Here is a 17,569-nt window from a genome sequence, read left to right as displayed (position 1 = left end):
TCCAAATTAAATTTTGTGTTGATCTTTCAACAGGGTGAAACATGTTTCTTACATGTGTTGTCTACCACTACTGGCTATGGGATGATCTTCGGTTCAATGGCAGATGACACTTTTGATCTTATATTTTAGTCTCTTATCTTGGTTTCCATACCAGAAACCACAATCTAGTAAACTGCTGCATATTATATATTATGATGGAACAGAATTTCTCATTTAATTTTCCACAGGATTCACCACTGATAATAAAATTTGTCATCATTCTCTCTCTGAGTCAAAAACTCAGCATAACACACCTGAATTTAAACTTTTCCTAATATTTTGAAAATGGCAACATGATCTTGGTTTGGTTCTTTCCCTTTTTTTCTTTTTTTTCTTTTTTTTCTTCTGCAGAAAGTAGCAAGAATGCACAGTATCTAAAAATGTCACTAAAAGCATAAAGTGATTTAGACAATTCAACCAGAAATTTTTCAACTGCTTCTACTTGATTTGGATCAAAAATACCTTTAGGAAGACAAATAAATGGTTTATGGCTGGCTTTTTATTGGCTAGAAAATCAATCCTTTACATTTTAATGGGACAAATTAATTCATAAATAATTTCTACAGCCAAAATAGATCAGAATTTTCAAACAGAAAATTTAATATACAATTTTCTATTTGTAAATCTGAAGGATTCTGGAAATTATAGATGTCAGATACATAAATTAATCTTGCCAGAATTCCTGAGGCTTATCTTTTGAAAAAGGCAAAAGAAGAAATAGATATCATACCACACACAAAGACCTTGTGCCTCTAGATGTCCTCGCTAGTGTGTAACATTTTAGTTATGTTAAACCTAAGTCTGATGAGGCAAAACCAGTTTCCTTCTACAGACCTCTAAATAGAAACCAAATGGGAAAAGGCCAGAGAATAACACTGTCTTTTATCAATCTAGTTTCCACTGCCTTTGTTTCTTATATTTCAGCTGCTATCTAATCCATTCCTAAATTCTATACCTACTTGCTAAAGTTCTAGGGGAAGCAGTTTCAATGCCAGCCCTACTTAGCCTTGCTTAATCTTGCGTGCTGCACAGCAATACAACAGTACAAGCAGGTGGGTAGGTGGGACATCTGGTCTGAGGAATTCATCATAGTAGAAACAACCTCAGCATATCTTTCAATTCATGTTGTTTTCAGCTTCTCTTTTTTCATTCATAAAAGTTGCAGATGCCAAACAAGCTTATTCTTATGAGACAAAATATGCAAAATGTAACATTAATTCACTGCCTAACTGAAAGATTTATAAAACATTTGATGGAGAGATAGTGGAGCAGATGTATTTACATTGAGGGAGTTCTCCCAAAGTACAGGATGGTTGACATGGAATTTAAAGATCTTACTAAATGCTGTAAAGGTCATGTTATCAGTGGTTCATGAACATTTGCAAAGATATGTCTGGATAAAGTATCTGCCTCAATCAGACAGTGGAACTACTTTACACCCACTGTTGTCATCAAGTTTAATGTTAATCAAATATGTTTTGGCAGATGGGGGCCAACAACATGATCTGCTGCGTGAGGAGATGAAACAGGATATTATATTGAAGAAACCTCTCAAGTAACTTTAACGCACAGTTATATTGCTAAAATAAACTTATAACCGCCTATGGAGAATTCAGATAGCAGAGTGTTGGAAAACCTGTGGCTACAAGAAAATTTATATTTTTTTCTTGGGGAAAGGATTTGTATGGCATGCAATAAATATGGCACAGAACCATGCACTGAACAAAAGAAAAAGGACATATTCAATAGCCATTTATTATTTCAAGTGTTGTTAACTCATTGAATCAGCTATAAGACTTTTAAGAAAAAAGCAACATTTTGATTTCCAAGAAGGAATATGATAATCTTAATTCTGTCAAACTTAATCCTGCATTTTCAGAGCTTCTTGAGTTAGATTTGAGAGGCTAATAATGTCCTCAAACTTACCTTTATGTTATATATAAAATGTAGGATAGGATTTGATGGTGTAATTTCCTAACAATCACTTTGCAGATTGCACACAATAAAGGATCTCTAAATATTTTATTATTCCTTAATAATCTAAGCACAGTATAAACTTGATTCTCATATTGATTCTTGGCAATTTAATATTTCAGTTAATGATGAATGTGACAGGCTTAAAATATTCATGCATTAATACAACAGGAAATATTAATGCATTGGCCTATCTGACCAATGCATCTAAACATTAAAGTTAAAATTTAGTAATGGATACCTGCATACTTTATTTTATTGTATGAAACATGTAAGAAACAACAGAAAAATTCAGCTCTTGCATGTCAGAATTAAACGAAACTTGGGCTTTATCAATTGAATTCTATAGTTTTGATATTTTCTATGTTAGTGATAAAAAAAATGATTATGAACATCAGTTCTGATGTCCTCTTTTCAGTATAAAATTTGGTAATTTAACTTTTAGTAAGACCTATCTGCACATATATGTAAAATGGAATTCCATATCTGCATAACAAATATATGATGAAATTTCAAAAACAATCTGAGCAAATTATGTAGCTAGATTATTATGAAGTGCTGTATTTAAAGTAATTGCCAAAATAAAAAAATAGATAAAAAACATAACAAATATATAATCCATTAACAGTATTCAATTTTGTTCTGAGTGTTGTATAAGTATCTCTGCTGAGTTATAATTTTTTTTGTAAAGTAATGTCATATTAGTTACTGACAACAATATTAAACATATCTTAAAAAGCCTGCTGATTAGAAATGGTCTTCTGCATGGCACTTGGATGGATTAAATACACAAACTTTTCTGTGTCGGCAATTTTTCCTTAAGGCTTGAATTATTTATTGAATTTTTTCTCTCTGGAATAAAATCCTGCATGTTATCATTCTCTTTTGTGTATTTCATTTCTTAAGGTAACCAAATCAGCCACCTTTCTCAGTAATAGTAGCATGCAATCTATTCATGCTTGATAAGCCGGTGAAAAAATGTAAGCTAATCCATTTTAAATATTGAGGGTTCCTATTGGATGCTTTTTTTTTATTGCTAATTCTTAGAATTCTTTTAGTAGAAAGGAATTTAATTGTTTTATTTCCATCACCTTATTTAACATTTCACATTTTCCTGCATTTTGGAATAAAATATTTCATGATTATAATAATCACAGCTAATATTTCTGCAGTTATGTAGTGTTGCATTTCACTTGCTGTGGCATTCTTTTATTGTGTGTCAAATACATAATATTCTGCTTTCCACTTAAGAATCATCTTGAAAAGGAGAAACAATATCTATTCTTAAAAATTTAAATCACATCCTTGGCAAGATTCAAAAATTTATATACAATTCATATACATAAGAATTTATGCATATATTTCTAAACATACATAAAGTAAATATATCGATATTATTATATATTTTTCCATGAAGGGGAAAGTGTGCTTAACCAACATGATTGCCTTCTAGAATTGGGAAAATGTGGATGGAAAGATAAGAGAAGAGCAGTAATTTCTCTGATAACCCCAGCCAGGAAACATTGATCAATACCCCAGAGGTCTGTGCAGCCCTGCAGAAGGACCTCAACAGGTTGGAGAGATGGGCAGAGAGGAACTGTCTGAAATTCAGCAAAAGCAAATGCAGGATCCTGTATCTGGAGAAGAATAATCCCTGCATGAGCACAGGCTTAGGCCTGACCAGCTAGGAATCAGCTCTGTGGAGAAGGACCTGGGGATCCTGGTGGACAACAAGCTGTCCATGAGCCAGCAGTGCCCTTGTGGCCAGAAGGCCAATGGAATCCCGGGCTGCTTTAGGAGGAGCACTGCCAGGTCCAGGGAGGTGATCCTGCCCCTCCACTCAGCCCTGCTGAGGCACATCTGGAGTGCTGTGCCCAGTTCTGGGCTCCTCATGTAAGGGAGACATGGAGCTCCTGGGGATCCTGGTGGACAACAAGCTGTCCATAAGGCAGCAGTGCCCTTGTGGCCAGAAGGCCAATGGAATCCCGGGCTGCTTTAGGAGGAGCACTGCCAGGTCCAGGGAGGTGATCCTGCCCCTCCACTCAGCCCTGCTGAGGCACATCTGGAGTGCTGTGCCCAGTTCTGGGCTCCTCAGTGCAAGAGAGACATGGAGCTCCTGGAGTGGGTCCCACAGAGGGTGACAAAGGTGATCAGGGGAAGAGAACATGTGTCTTCCCCTGATCACCTTTGTCACCCTCTGTGGAAAGGCTGAGGGAGCTGTGCCTGTTCAGTCTTGAGAAGAGATGACTGATAGAGAACCTCATCACTGTCTATCAGTATCTGAGGAAAGGGTTTCAAGAGGGTGGAGCCAGGCTCTTCTCATACCATGAAAGTGCATTATGTTGCACAATGTGTTATATTTATACAGTTATTACAAATAAAACTACTGAATATAGTACATACAGTGTATTAATTTATGACAAAAACCTGAATAAAACATTAAATAAACCTTAGGAGACCAATATGTAAGCTTCAATAAGAAGTTTGTAAGATCCTAGAAATCTGTAATTATTTCTGAAAAATTTGATCCCCATATGATAAAATAAGCTTCTCATCAGTTTACTATTGCAGTATTTTGCTACTAAGATATTATTGATCTGTGGAATTATGAGAAACTTAATTGATATGGATTTCCATGGTAAAAAAAAATATTCTTCTAGCTGTTATAATTTCACATGAAGATCTCTCCCTGCAGGTAGAGTGTAATTGAGCAAAGAAATCTCTCAGTTGTGTGTTTTGACAGTACTGCCTTTTAAAACAAATCATAAACATTTCTATTTATATTTCAAACTGAATCTTTGGAATTATTCTTAACAGAAAGATATTTACTAAATGCAAACACTTCAGCTTTTGTTTTTGTTTTTGTTTTGTTTTGGTTTTTTTTAAGCAGTAAAAAACCTGTTAAACAAGAATAATTTTCGTTAGGTTTTTACTTTTTAGCTGATACATATTTCAATGTAATATGTTCCCCTCAAAAACATGCAATACTTGCATAGCTGAGCAGTTTTTCACACCCAAATCCCCACTGATACCTGTGGCCCAAGAAGTACAAGAATAAACTACAGAAGCCCATGTCAGGCAGTCAGGTGTAATTTCTCCATGTTTTTCTCAAATTTGGAACAGTTCGTATGGGAACAAAATATCAGGCATAATATTTACAGTTATTTGAGCTTTATTATCCTGACCAGGGCATTCAGAATATTACATAATCTAGTTATAGATCTATCTATTTATTAGATTTAGCTAGCTGCATCTTTTGAAGGTTTCTGGGATGAAAGAAAAAAGTAGGATTTGGACAAATGAAAAGAAAAAGGATTTCTGCATTCACAGATAATTTTCTGATGAGAAAAGAGCAAAATGTTGAATACAAGGAAAAAAACTGTAAAAAAAGAGGCAAGATATTAAATATATCAGGAATTGCAAGTCAATATTATTTTGTAAATAGTATATATTTCCAAGGTTACTAAAAATTTCTCTTGTTCACTTTGCATGCAACCATACAGTTTCAAAAGGCCACTTAGGTCATTGATACACATTGTGAGAGAACCATGGAAGACCAAGAACCCTCCCCTGTTCAGCTAATTGTCAGGAGTGATGTATTTGGTGACATTTGCTACTGGAGTGTGGATTTTCCATACTATCATCTCAATAATGATAGTATGGAAAATAAATAAAATCAAAATAAAATCATATATACTATGCAGCTCACTATGAAACCTGCTGTGTACTGAGCAGCTTAAAACTCTTTTGTGCTGATAAATGTGCAAAAATGATCCGATATCTGGGTTTATTACTTGTTGAGGTCTTGGAAACCGGACCTATTCTATTCTGATGGTTATTCTGATCTCTCTTTTCACTGCAGCTGAATGTCAGCACAAAAAATATTTCTCAAAAGCAAATAGAAATTGTACCTACTTTACTTCCTATATTTCATAAAGGTTCTTTCCTGTGTTAGTTAACAGCTATCAGGATGTACAGTTCTTCAAGATCTTCACATTGGATATTGCTATCATCACTGGGGATCATGATGTGATGATGCACGCAACCTCGCATTTGAAACTCTCCCTGTGATGTTTTTCATATTCAAACAGTTGTGACAGTGTTTTCTGTCCTCCAAAACATGAACAGGAGATCTGTGTTAATGCTTTTAATACAGATCTATTGACTGTTCAATTACTTTAAAAATATTAGTAGACTTTTTTCTGAAATACAAAACAAGCTGTCAATAACTATGCAGGCACTCAACCCTAATCAATATTCTGTTGATTCAATTCAATTCTGATTCAATATTTCTGAAAAGAAATATTTTCATTTGCTGGGATAGGCAAGATTCAATTCTCAATATGTGCTCTTTGAATCATATAAGCGTGTAAATTTATAACTTCATGTGCTAGATCAGTGAGAATAATGCATGGTTTTCATTGTCTTTGTGCTTTTCAGATGATAGGAACTCTCCACTCCTCTCTATCATTTAACCCAGTATGGACTCCCAAACCCAGAGAGTTGAGGAATACTGTCCTATTCATTATATGGAATAGTTTTTAAATGTTGACTTCTTAATTAAAATACAAGACATTCTAAATTACAAATCCTTGTGTTCTTATTCCCAAAAAATATTGTGACATCAATCACAGAATTTCTGACACTTTCGGTGGTGTACTTTTTGCTATACATCATCATTTAGACTATTCAGAAGAATTTAGCAGAGATTCCTGTTACATTATATAGAAGAGCCCAACATATCTTCAAATGTAGTACACTTAAAGCATTTTCCAAATGTAACATTATATGAAGTTCTTTGTAATTTTCCAGCCTTAGCTAGATATGAATGACAATTTTGCCCAGGCAATAATGCTTTTCATAGAAAGGATTATATGTCAGCATAAATCTTTGTAAAAGCCCATTAGTGGTATTTTCAGGAATAATCTAAGTAGAAAAGTATCTAGACTAAGTGGAAGTATTAGTCCAGTTATGTCTAAAAATTATTCTATTGATCATGAGCCAAAATTGAGCAACACAATGCACAATGATAATGCCACCACATTAGGATGAGAATTTTTTTTTTTGGCAGGCTATCCAAGAGTTTGTGGAAATAAAGTCATTAATCCCATTTAATCTTGCTGATGTCATACACATGCCAAAATTTTTTTCACCTTATTTTAAATGAGAATAAGGAACCAGAATAGTGAGACATGCAATTCTAGGACATGGAATAATTATTTTCTGATACATTATGATGTAGATCTTTATGCTAGACTTTAATACATAAAACTTATTCTGAAATAAAAAGTTTTGGGAACCTCACTTCAACGGTTTGGCTGTTTTAAACAGCAAAGAAAGAGGGCAGGAACTGTGTGATATGTGATGTATCTTTAGAAATTTTCTTCATAAAATCATGAATATTAGAGGAATGGCTAGTTCTTACATGTGTCACATCAAGAGGCATTCTGGTAGGAGACTAAATAATTAAGAGGGCTAGACATTTCAAATAAGTCAGCGATAAATTGAAGATATCAAATAATGTAGCAACTACATGTATAGTGAATCAATGTTTTCTACTGGGGAATTTATTAAGCAAGGTTTCTTCCAGAGAAGATTTCTCTGGGGACTCTGATTTGAGGGAGTTTTCTATGACTGTGGTAAAAGGATCCAAAATAATCAATGAGGCTGAATTACACTAAGAGATCACAGTAAGACACTGGACACCACCTAGTTCACACTCCTGATCTGTGTAGGACAGTCTCCAGTTCCAGACCAGTGAGCTATGGCTTTGTCTAGATAAATGTTGAAGTCTCCAAGAATGGAGATCCACAGCCTTTTTGTGAAATCTCAGTGCACTCTGCACTAATTTACAAGGGAATACTATTCTCTTAATATCCATTTGAAGCTTCCTGAGACACTCTGTAGCTCTTACCCCCTGTTGTATTACCTTTGACAACTAAGAGTCTGTCTGCCTGTGGCCTGGAGCAGCCTTCAGGTAACCACAGGCTGCTATTGAATCATGAATTAGACACTGTGCTGCTGAACTAATAAATCTCATAATACTTTATCCCCTTCCTATAGATCACATGCCCCTCCCCAGAATAGCCGCCTTGTCTCCACTTTCCCACAAACCTCTGGGGATTCAAAACTGGACTCAGCATTCAATGCTCAGCCTTACTAGCTCTGAGCAGAGACAGATGACAACTTCACTGCAGCTGCTAGTCATGCTGCTCCTGTTGTAGCTTAGTGTGAGGTTTTGCTTGTATGCTGTGGAAGTGCATTGTTGAATACAAATCCACCCTGCATTCACTGTAATCCCCAGGTCCTTTCCAGCAAAACTGCTGCCCTGCCAATCACTTTCCTGTTTGTACTGATTCCCTGAGTTGCTCTGCATTGTGTGTGTTTGGAGGGAGCATGAGGATATGAGCAGCAATAACAGTACCAATGTCTGCCACTTACAAGGGGGAGATGTTTTCAGTCCCTTTAGATGGTATGTGAACTGTTTAATTCCATATCTTCCTAAAAAGCTTAATAATTAATTTTCCATGGTTAGGAAAACCTAATTTATTCAGAGTTAAAGATCATAGTTTTTGACTGAAGCAATATATAAAGATAAGTTTCAAAGCTTCATCATTTAATTTGTATCAGTGATGCATTTACATCAAGTTAAGACAGAAAACACTACTATAATCGAAAAGCAGCAGCAACCAGCAACAGAAGTTCAATTTGTAAGGAGAAAGAATATTGTCATTTTTGATACTAACCTTCTCTCATGAGGACTTAACAATAACTAAATGCAAAGAAAAATATGTCTGGTCACAGTCTGGACATTTCCTCATAGACAGGTAAAGCACAGTTCTTTAAAAAGGAACCCTATGAATATTTTTTTTTGTGAAATGTGGGATATTTTGTAGGACTTTTCAGATGTTTTGGCAGAAAAACATTAATAAAAAAAGTGTTGTTAATTCAAAATCTTTAAAATCATAGCTATCCAGCACACTAGAACCATACTTTGTAAACCACACTTTATAAACTGTACAGTAAAGAAAATCCACACCCATATACATTTCAATCAGGCTATATTTTTATAATTAAAATGTTAGTATTTATTGATAGTTCAGTCAATATAATCAATATTTTAATAGACATAAATTAAAGTATTTATCAAAAATATGGTTTCAAAAACATACAAATTATATAAATTTTTGCCTTTGCTTTTAAATAGTTTACTTGCTTCTAAAACATAATTATTCATATTATGGCATATATTTTTCCTCTTTTAAAAAAAATGTACAGAGAAAATAAATTATATTTACATTCTGATTTCTCAAAATACAATACATTTCTTCTTCTTTAAATCAGGTATGTTGCACACTATTAAAATTATATCTTAGAAATTATAATTGGATTTTTTATTAATGTCTCCATAGAGAGCTAAAAGATACATTTTGCTAGAAAAAGAAAATATGAAAAATAAGGTGCTATCAGAATTCCAAAGATTTATCTTTGTATTACAGAATTTTAAGCTGCAATCAAGAATGAAACAGGGACTATATATATGTGATACCAGTTTAAAAGTAAATAAATAATGTGGAAAGCAATGCAAGAGTAAATGTAGCAGAATGGAGACCTTCCTCTCACTTGCCTTTACTTTTCAGACCTAAGCTGTCCCAATGACAAAGTTCAAGGGAATTGCTTCTTGAAGCTAATTCCAGGTCAGAGATTCATATGTTGTACCTGTATTACAGTATAGTTCTGTGCCCTTGTTTAACTCTTATTACCAAGCTTTCCATCTGTTCCTTTTTTTTTTCCAATGCTTTCTTTCATTCTCTGATGGGATTTCAAAGCAAGTAGATTCATTTCTCCTCAAGGACAGAATTTACATGTTACTTTATTGATGAACAATTTAAGAGTCCAGTTGGGTGCCACTGGGTATCAATTACAATACTTGCAAGGACCTGGCATGAATTTACTCACGATTAATGAGATGTCAGCACACTTGAAAGAAATGCATTGATGTCCAATAGCAAAGTAATCAGACCCTCACAAGGCCAGGTAATATGAACATCTTTCAGAGAGGTTTCATCTATCTTAAATGTCATGGATAGATTCAGTACACTTCACAAAGGGAAAGGATTGTGCAAGATAGAAGTACAATACTGGGACCATCCAAATGCTAAATTAAATGAAAATATAGTGAACCGAGGAAACAAAAAGCCTAACTTTTCAGATATGCCTTTGTAGCTGTGTGTGTATAGGTATATATATGTGTATATAAATATATATACGCATAGATATACACAATCTGTATAAACTTGAACATAAAATTACCAACTTTTAAAATTTTTTGCTTACTTTTTTTCTGGATTAGGCAAGAGGGAAGTTTAAGCATCCAGGTTTTGCATTTTGAATCCTGCTATAAATGACTTTTCCTCTCTCAGGCAGAACCGAGTGCTGAGAGCTAGGTGCCTTGGTTTCAAAGGCACTTCTGAGGAGGGAAAACAAAAACAAGACAAAGAACATGAAAATGTTGACAGCAATTATTATGAAATTCTAAATGCAGTTCTGTTTCTGAAATGCTACCTTTCTCCAGATTGTAAACCTGTGACTCTGGGCTTTGGAAATTACTTTGCTATGCACAAGTGTCAGAACCCACATTCAGGAAGCCATTAATAAACTATGTATTATCAGATTTTAAACAACGAAGCAGTGGTAATGATATGCAAGTTTACATACCACCTAGGATTAAAGCTAGGCTTTTAAATTCTCTTAAATCCAAGAAAATCGGGTCTAAATAACCTTATCAGAGGCATCTGCATGGCATTCTCCTGCTTCATGACTGTGAAGGATCAGAAGATTCAAGTCACAAGGTTTCTACCTTACTACAAACTATAAGAATGGGGATTGAAGCACTGACATTCTTCCTATTGCAGCTGTCTGATCAAACTCAACTGTGAAAAACTGTGCAAAATTTTAGGAGCTAGACAGCAAAAACATGTGTACTGCTACAGCAGATACATTATCAAGAAGTATTACTCTTACATTTTTGCAAGTAGAGAAACTTGAGCCAAGTATTACCTGCTGTGAGCAGATGAGGGAGATTCTACATAACTTAATGATTCCAACTATTTTTTACTTAGTTATAATCACAATCATATTCGTATAAATGAAATTCATTTCTCAGAGAGCTTTTTATTTGCACTTAAGTGAACTAGTTGAAAAAGTGTTCCATTGTTGAAAGAACTACTTGGGAAGAACTCAAAAAAAAAATTCTGTCCTAGAAAACTTCCTAAACAAAGCTGATGGAGCAAAAGTGCGTAAGTAATTATTTCTGTCCAGATACATTCTTAATATAAAAGACCAAATATGTTTGATATAATTTCACTGTGGGCAATGGTAATAGGAATATTAAATTGAGAATGCAATTGAAGTGTTTACAAAAATGAAAGGTAGTTTATAAACCAAGGCAATATTTCTCCATTTCTACTCTTCAAATGCTGCAAAAGTACCCATATGTCTAAAATTGAAAATAATGGTGCATGAATATTTCCTTATGAACTACAACTTTTAGATTCCTCCACTTAAAATGGAACTAAGGAAGAGATTCTTTGCATTTGTTGGAGCAGCAGCTTAAAATGGGTTCTCCAAACTTTATTATCTGCCCGATACAATCTCTTTAAAAAATCAAATATGTAATTGATTTCACTAGAGTATGTATCATATTGTGGAGCATCAGATAAAAATTCTTTTTTATATATATAGTATTCCTGTAATGAAATTTTAACTAACTCTCACTGCCTCAGGATACTGATGAGAATATGATAGTAATTCTCAATAGGATTTTCCTAGCAAACAATTTTTGACAGCATATTAAATTAAACATCCTAAATAACTATTTGATTTCTCTTAAATGAACATTTCTTTTTAATTTATAATAATTTGATACCAATTAAGATACATGTTTGACAATTTAGATGCATGTCCACTGTTGTATAGTGCAACTAAATAAAGAGCTTTGTTAAACGGCACCCTAAAAATTCACATTAAAACCTCTTTTGCTAATATTTTGACAGTGATTCTTTGAATGACTTAAATCTCTCTTTCACTACAATCATGGATCCAAAATCAAAAACTCCAGAGAAATGTAAAATATTTAATTTCAGAAAAAAATCAAATTATTTCTGTAGTTTTTGTTTCCCAGGTGTTACTGATAACAAAACTGATGGTACCTCAGCTGCGCTTTCCTTTCTGTTAGGTCAGTTAAGGTCTGACAGACCAATAAGGACTTTTTCTTCATGGCCATCCCAAACTTCAGCTCAGAAGGGAACAAATCTTAACTCTATATAGACTCCTGCAGTTTGGGTGAACATTTACAAAATTGTCTAATCTACAAATAATACCGCACCAAATTGTCTGCTATGCTAGCTGTGACCAATACCATTCCAAATTGTGCCATTTAATAGCTAACTTAAAATCCTTCCAAGGAGACAGCTAATACCCTCTGAATCAAAACATGCTTGGCATAGATTTCCTTAATTAAAATATTGATTTTTTTAAAAAAAAATCTCCATTACTTATCGTCTTTATGGACATATAAAAAGGTGATGAAATATAATGTGCTTGCACTTGTTTGAGAGAAGAAAAGACATCAGCAATACATTGCAAAGTTATTATCAATGAAATTCAGATAGCCAGCAACTGTGGGGAAATGGAGTAAGAGCACAAAGATGTTTGAGCAGGAATTACTTCTTCTTGTGGAGAGAATTAAAGGAAATATCTGGGAAAATTATAAATGAAGAACAACTCAAATCCTGAAACCTTCTCTTGCCCACATGTTTTCACTTGCAGAATATATATGGTTATATCACAGGAATTAATTAGTCTAATGGACCTGATAGGAAGCAGTAAAAAAACCCCACTATATCAGTGAAACTTCTCTGGTTTATTTTATTGGATTTCACACTCTGAGCACAAAGCATAAAGATAGAAAATGTATCTCCTGAAATATACAGGGCTCAAGAAGAGCAGCAGTCATATGGATAATTGGTGCTGTTAATATGTATGCTACGGATCCCGCATTCCGCTCCTCTAGAAACATTGAAAAATAAAGCTAATTTTGGGCATTTGGGTGCATTGCTAGCAGTGCATTCAGTTAAAAAAAAATCATTTCCTCTTATGTGCTGCCTCACTGGATGCCTGATTAAAACCATTAATGTTCCCCTCCCTCCTCACAAGTCTAGACAACTCATGCCTAAAGAGGGAGATAACCAGAGGAAGAGGACATTTCATAGTGGTACAGTAGAGAGAGAAGTTACTTGTAATAAATCACACATATAAAACTTCTATATGTAACTTTGCTAGTTAGTAACCAGTTCTACTAGCCTTGAACTTTAAAGTCCCTTATCTCACACACACACACACACACACACACACACACACACACACACACACTTCCTGTAGATGCAGTTTTCCCAGTCATTTAGGCTGCAGAGAACAATTTCACATCTGAAACCACAACAGGAATGAGACTGCTGCCAGCCATCTTTGACCTCAGGTTCTCTCTTTCTGGTGCTAGTTTATGAATAGACCTCCTCCACCTGAAGGTGAGGACACCTGATTTGTACTTATACAGCTTTGAGGGCTTATCACCCCGGTGTTCTGACTGTGTTTGCAGTAACCGACACTTCATGGTATATCTTAGATAAACAGGAAAGGTACTGAGGCACAAGTAATCTGACAAGGAAAGGGTACCTTAAAGCAGTTAAAATCTGTACAGCATTTTCAGAGAAAGATAGGAAGAATAAAAAGCAGAAGAAAGCAAAACTTTGTGGCCCTGGTAAAAAAGATGTATTTTGTATGTATTTGCTTCTGTATATGTTTTCTTCTTATCAATATTTCCTGATTCAAGAGAAATGAGCAGCATTTTTATTCATACAATCTGAATAATACTCACAAATCTCTTGTAAGAAATGCATCTTTATTTATATTTTCCCAGATAATGAGGGGACAATACAGATAATCCAGATTGTTTCCCAGAACACATGCACTAAGAAAGGACATTTAATACAATGTAGGAGTCGTTGTTCCTTATCAGGAAGACCTACAAAGGACAGAAGAGCAAAGAGAATCAGTTTTGGTGGCAAATTAAAAAAATTTTCTCATGTTCCTTTCCCATAGAATTTCTGTTGGTTTTGTCATTAACATGCTTTTATCTCTGGGACTTGTTTAAACACAGAACGAGAATAAATACAATTTTTAATCATCTGATTTTTCACCTCATACTTGAGGAAAATATATTTTTTTATAATTTCAAATGCTTCTGTGCAACAACTTTGGCAGTATTATTAGATTTACAGTTGGACTTGATGATCTTAAAGATCTTTTGCAATCTAATTGATTCTGCGAACCTCCTAATGGTCATGAATGTCTGTGTATGTAACATTACCAAAATCTTTGACAATGCAAGTGAATGCAACACAAAATTTGCACTTTAATAGATGTTCCACAACTTTAAATTTGGAAGACTTGCCTTGATTTGAAAAGTCTTTCAGAGAGCTACAGTAAACACCAGCAGCTGGTCTTACAGCAATTATCTTTCTCGCAGCTTGTAAAGGAACCTTAACACCTATATCCTCTTTTTCTACTTGCTCATTGAGTTTTAGAGGAGATGAAGTGTGAACTGAAGTTAAGAAATTCTATCCTTCTTGTAACTGTAATGCACCAATAACTTCTACAGCATTGCTAAATAAAAAACTAAAATGATACTATTTATTAACAATAACTTTTAATTTATTTGTTTAAAAACAATCTGGGTGTTTAATCATAGATTGGGCAAACGAATTGGAAAGAACTTTATGTGTGAGAAATTTTGCCTTTGATATTCCTTTATGGGTGAAAAGTTCTCAACTTTCTCATTACGTCATCAACTTATATTTTCCTTCTACTGTGCTGATGTGTTGATTTTTTTTTCTGTGTTTGCATTTTGATTTGAGCTGCAAGAGATTTTAATTATTATTGAAAACACTTTTTTCAATCAATTTTAAGTCTTGATAAGTGACCTATCAAAAGCAGAATTTCTTCATGAGTGTATGACTTTCCAGGTAACATTTTGTTTTCAGGACAACAGTTTTCATTTAAGTGTGACTGATTCTTTCCTGGCTTTCAAGCTTTGGGTGGATTTGGGGGACATTTTTCAGTAATTCTCTCCAGTCTGGCCAGTTTCTTGGGTAACCTTAGTTGTCATTCTGCCAAAACTGAGGATCAACATGGCCTTAATGTATCCTGCTTTCTTTCTATTGCTACCTAGCCACATATTGGTGTTTTCTTATGGAGCTTGGATTTGCTATGGGGTTGTAAAGGATTTCTAACATGTGATTTAAATATTCTGTTACTTTTTCTGCTAAATTGTTGGCTGGAATGTTAGAGAAAAGGACTTGCTCATACTTTCTGCTTAAGTAGTCCTATAGTAAATTAAATTGGCCTAATTCAATGAGGTTTCCCCTCATTATTAATATTCAGAAACAAACGAACAAAAAACTTGCATGTCAGGATTTGAAAATATAAACTGAATGCTGAGAGAATGCTGTCTTGATAGCTGTAAAAAGGAAGGAGTGGAAAGCTCCAATAGACAAAAAATTAAGATGTATCAGGCAGGCTCACATAAAGGGAGTGAATTTGAAACATATGTAAATACTGGAGAGGGAAAAAAAAAGCAGATTTTGTTTATTTAATGTTATGATATTCAGTAGGAAAATTATATGCATTCCTCTGCAAAAATATCAGCCATCCCACTTCCCTAATGCATATGCATTATGTACCTTAAATAAACAACCATCTGATCCAACCATCTGAATGTGATTTAGCCCCAATAGACTTTCTAGGCACTCTGACACATATTTTCTGCTATGTTTGATAGAATTTGAGATGACTGTTCTTTTGGCAGTGACCTTTAATTTGAATCTTTCTACCACAGCCATGCTGTTCCACAATCATTGTATCTTTACAAGCTTACTAGGTATTGTTATTTCCATCTTTGACTAAAATGAAGGAAAAAATTATCTCTGAATTAACATGTCTTTTCATGTTTTTATCATCTAAAATATTACTGTACATTAATTGCCAGGCTGAGAGCAAAGGGATGTTTTCAAATTAGGAGAACAGAAGTTACATATAAGAGACAGAAGATACAGAGAGAAATATAACTGGAAAATATCACAATACACCTATTCTTTTTAACACTCCTCTCTGACCAGGCTGAAACTTGCTTTTCTGGGGTGAACAGATTATCAGGAAAAGGCATATTATCTGTTTCTTGTCCCCTAATTTTTATTGTACTAATAAACTAACTATTGCATTATTATTTTTGAATGTATGTGTATAATGTTTCTAAGACACTGAAAATAACTTTACCAATAACTCATTTACAGAAGCTGAATACCACTTCCAAGCTAAAGTAAATTGGTTCTCAAAACCACCATATATGAAGGGCAACATTTTGGTCCCTGGAAAAGCTTTTATGAAGTTTGTTGGATCAATTTTTCACCATTTAAAAACTTAATTTCAGAGACCAGGTGCTCAGTTGTTTCTGCAAATGATCCTAAATGTCACTTTTGAAAAGCTTGTTCTTAATACTCCATATATTATTAAAAAAAAAAAAAAAAAAAAAGTAGTTTTGAAAAAAGTACTTCATGCTTATTTAAGCTCCAGTAAATGCACACTTTCCTTGCCTTTTGGAAACCTATTATACTCTAAACTAATCCAGGCCAGTACATCTGATTTCCTTCTTCTGGCTCAGAATTCTTCCTGTGAAATATTTTGAGTTTAGGAGAATTGTTGACTCAGCAGTGAGATTTGCTGTAAGAAGGTTGATAGTGTGCGTCTACCTGCCTTAGTGGCATAAATCATTGCATCCTGGATGGCAGAATTGATTCAGGGAAGCTCTGTATGAATCCTATTTTAAAGAGTGTAAGGCAAGACTAGAAGACATAGGACAGATATCACATTCAGCTATGTTAAAATCATTGCATGATGCTTTTAGGATCTGGACTTTTGATGATTGATCACATTCTGAAGAATCTTGCTACAGTTTTCGTGAAGGTACCATAGAGGACGAATTTGAATAATATTTGTGTAGGAAGTGTTTTAGGAGGTGTTTATGAGTCCTGAGAGAATAACCATATAGCATGGCTGATTACAAGACTGGTATTGATATTTCTATTCCCTAGTGCTGGTCATGTTAGAGAAACGCACTGTTTTACGTTGTTGTTTAACTGTTCAACTGACAATACTTTACAAACAGCAAGTATGCTCATATAGGGCAGAAATAACTTCCAGAAAGTCTTCAAGCTCAAGACACACTAGGAAATAGCATTGTAAAATTTCCCTATCTCAAACAGAATTCAATTAAGCAGAGAAAGAAAAGGCTGGTAGGGGAATTATGACTGAGATCACAGAGTCAGCCTGGTTTTTAATCACCTGATTCAGGTCATGAGGCACCGTGTACTACTCTGTGTTGCTGACCATAAACAGCAGTTGAATAAACTATATTATCTAATGGCTCAGTAGAATATATATA

This window comes from Passer montanus, unplaced genomic scaffold (assembly GCF_014805655.1).
Source record: "Passer montanus isolate IOZ18808 unplaced genomic scaffold, ASM1480565v1 scaffold6, whole genome shotgun sequence".
Classification (NCBI taxonomy): Eukaryota; Metazoa; Chordata; class Aves; order Passeriformes; family Passeridae; genus Passer; species Passer montanus.
The sequence above is the reverse complement of the archived record's forward strand: the minus strand, read 5'-3'. Positions refer to the sequence as shown.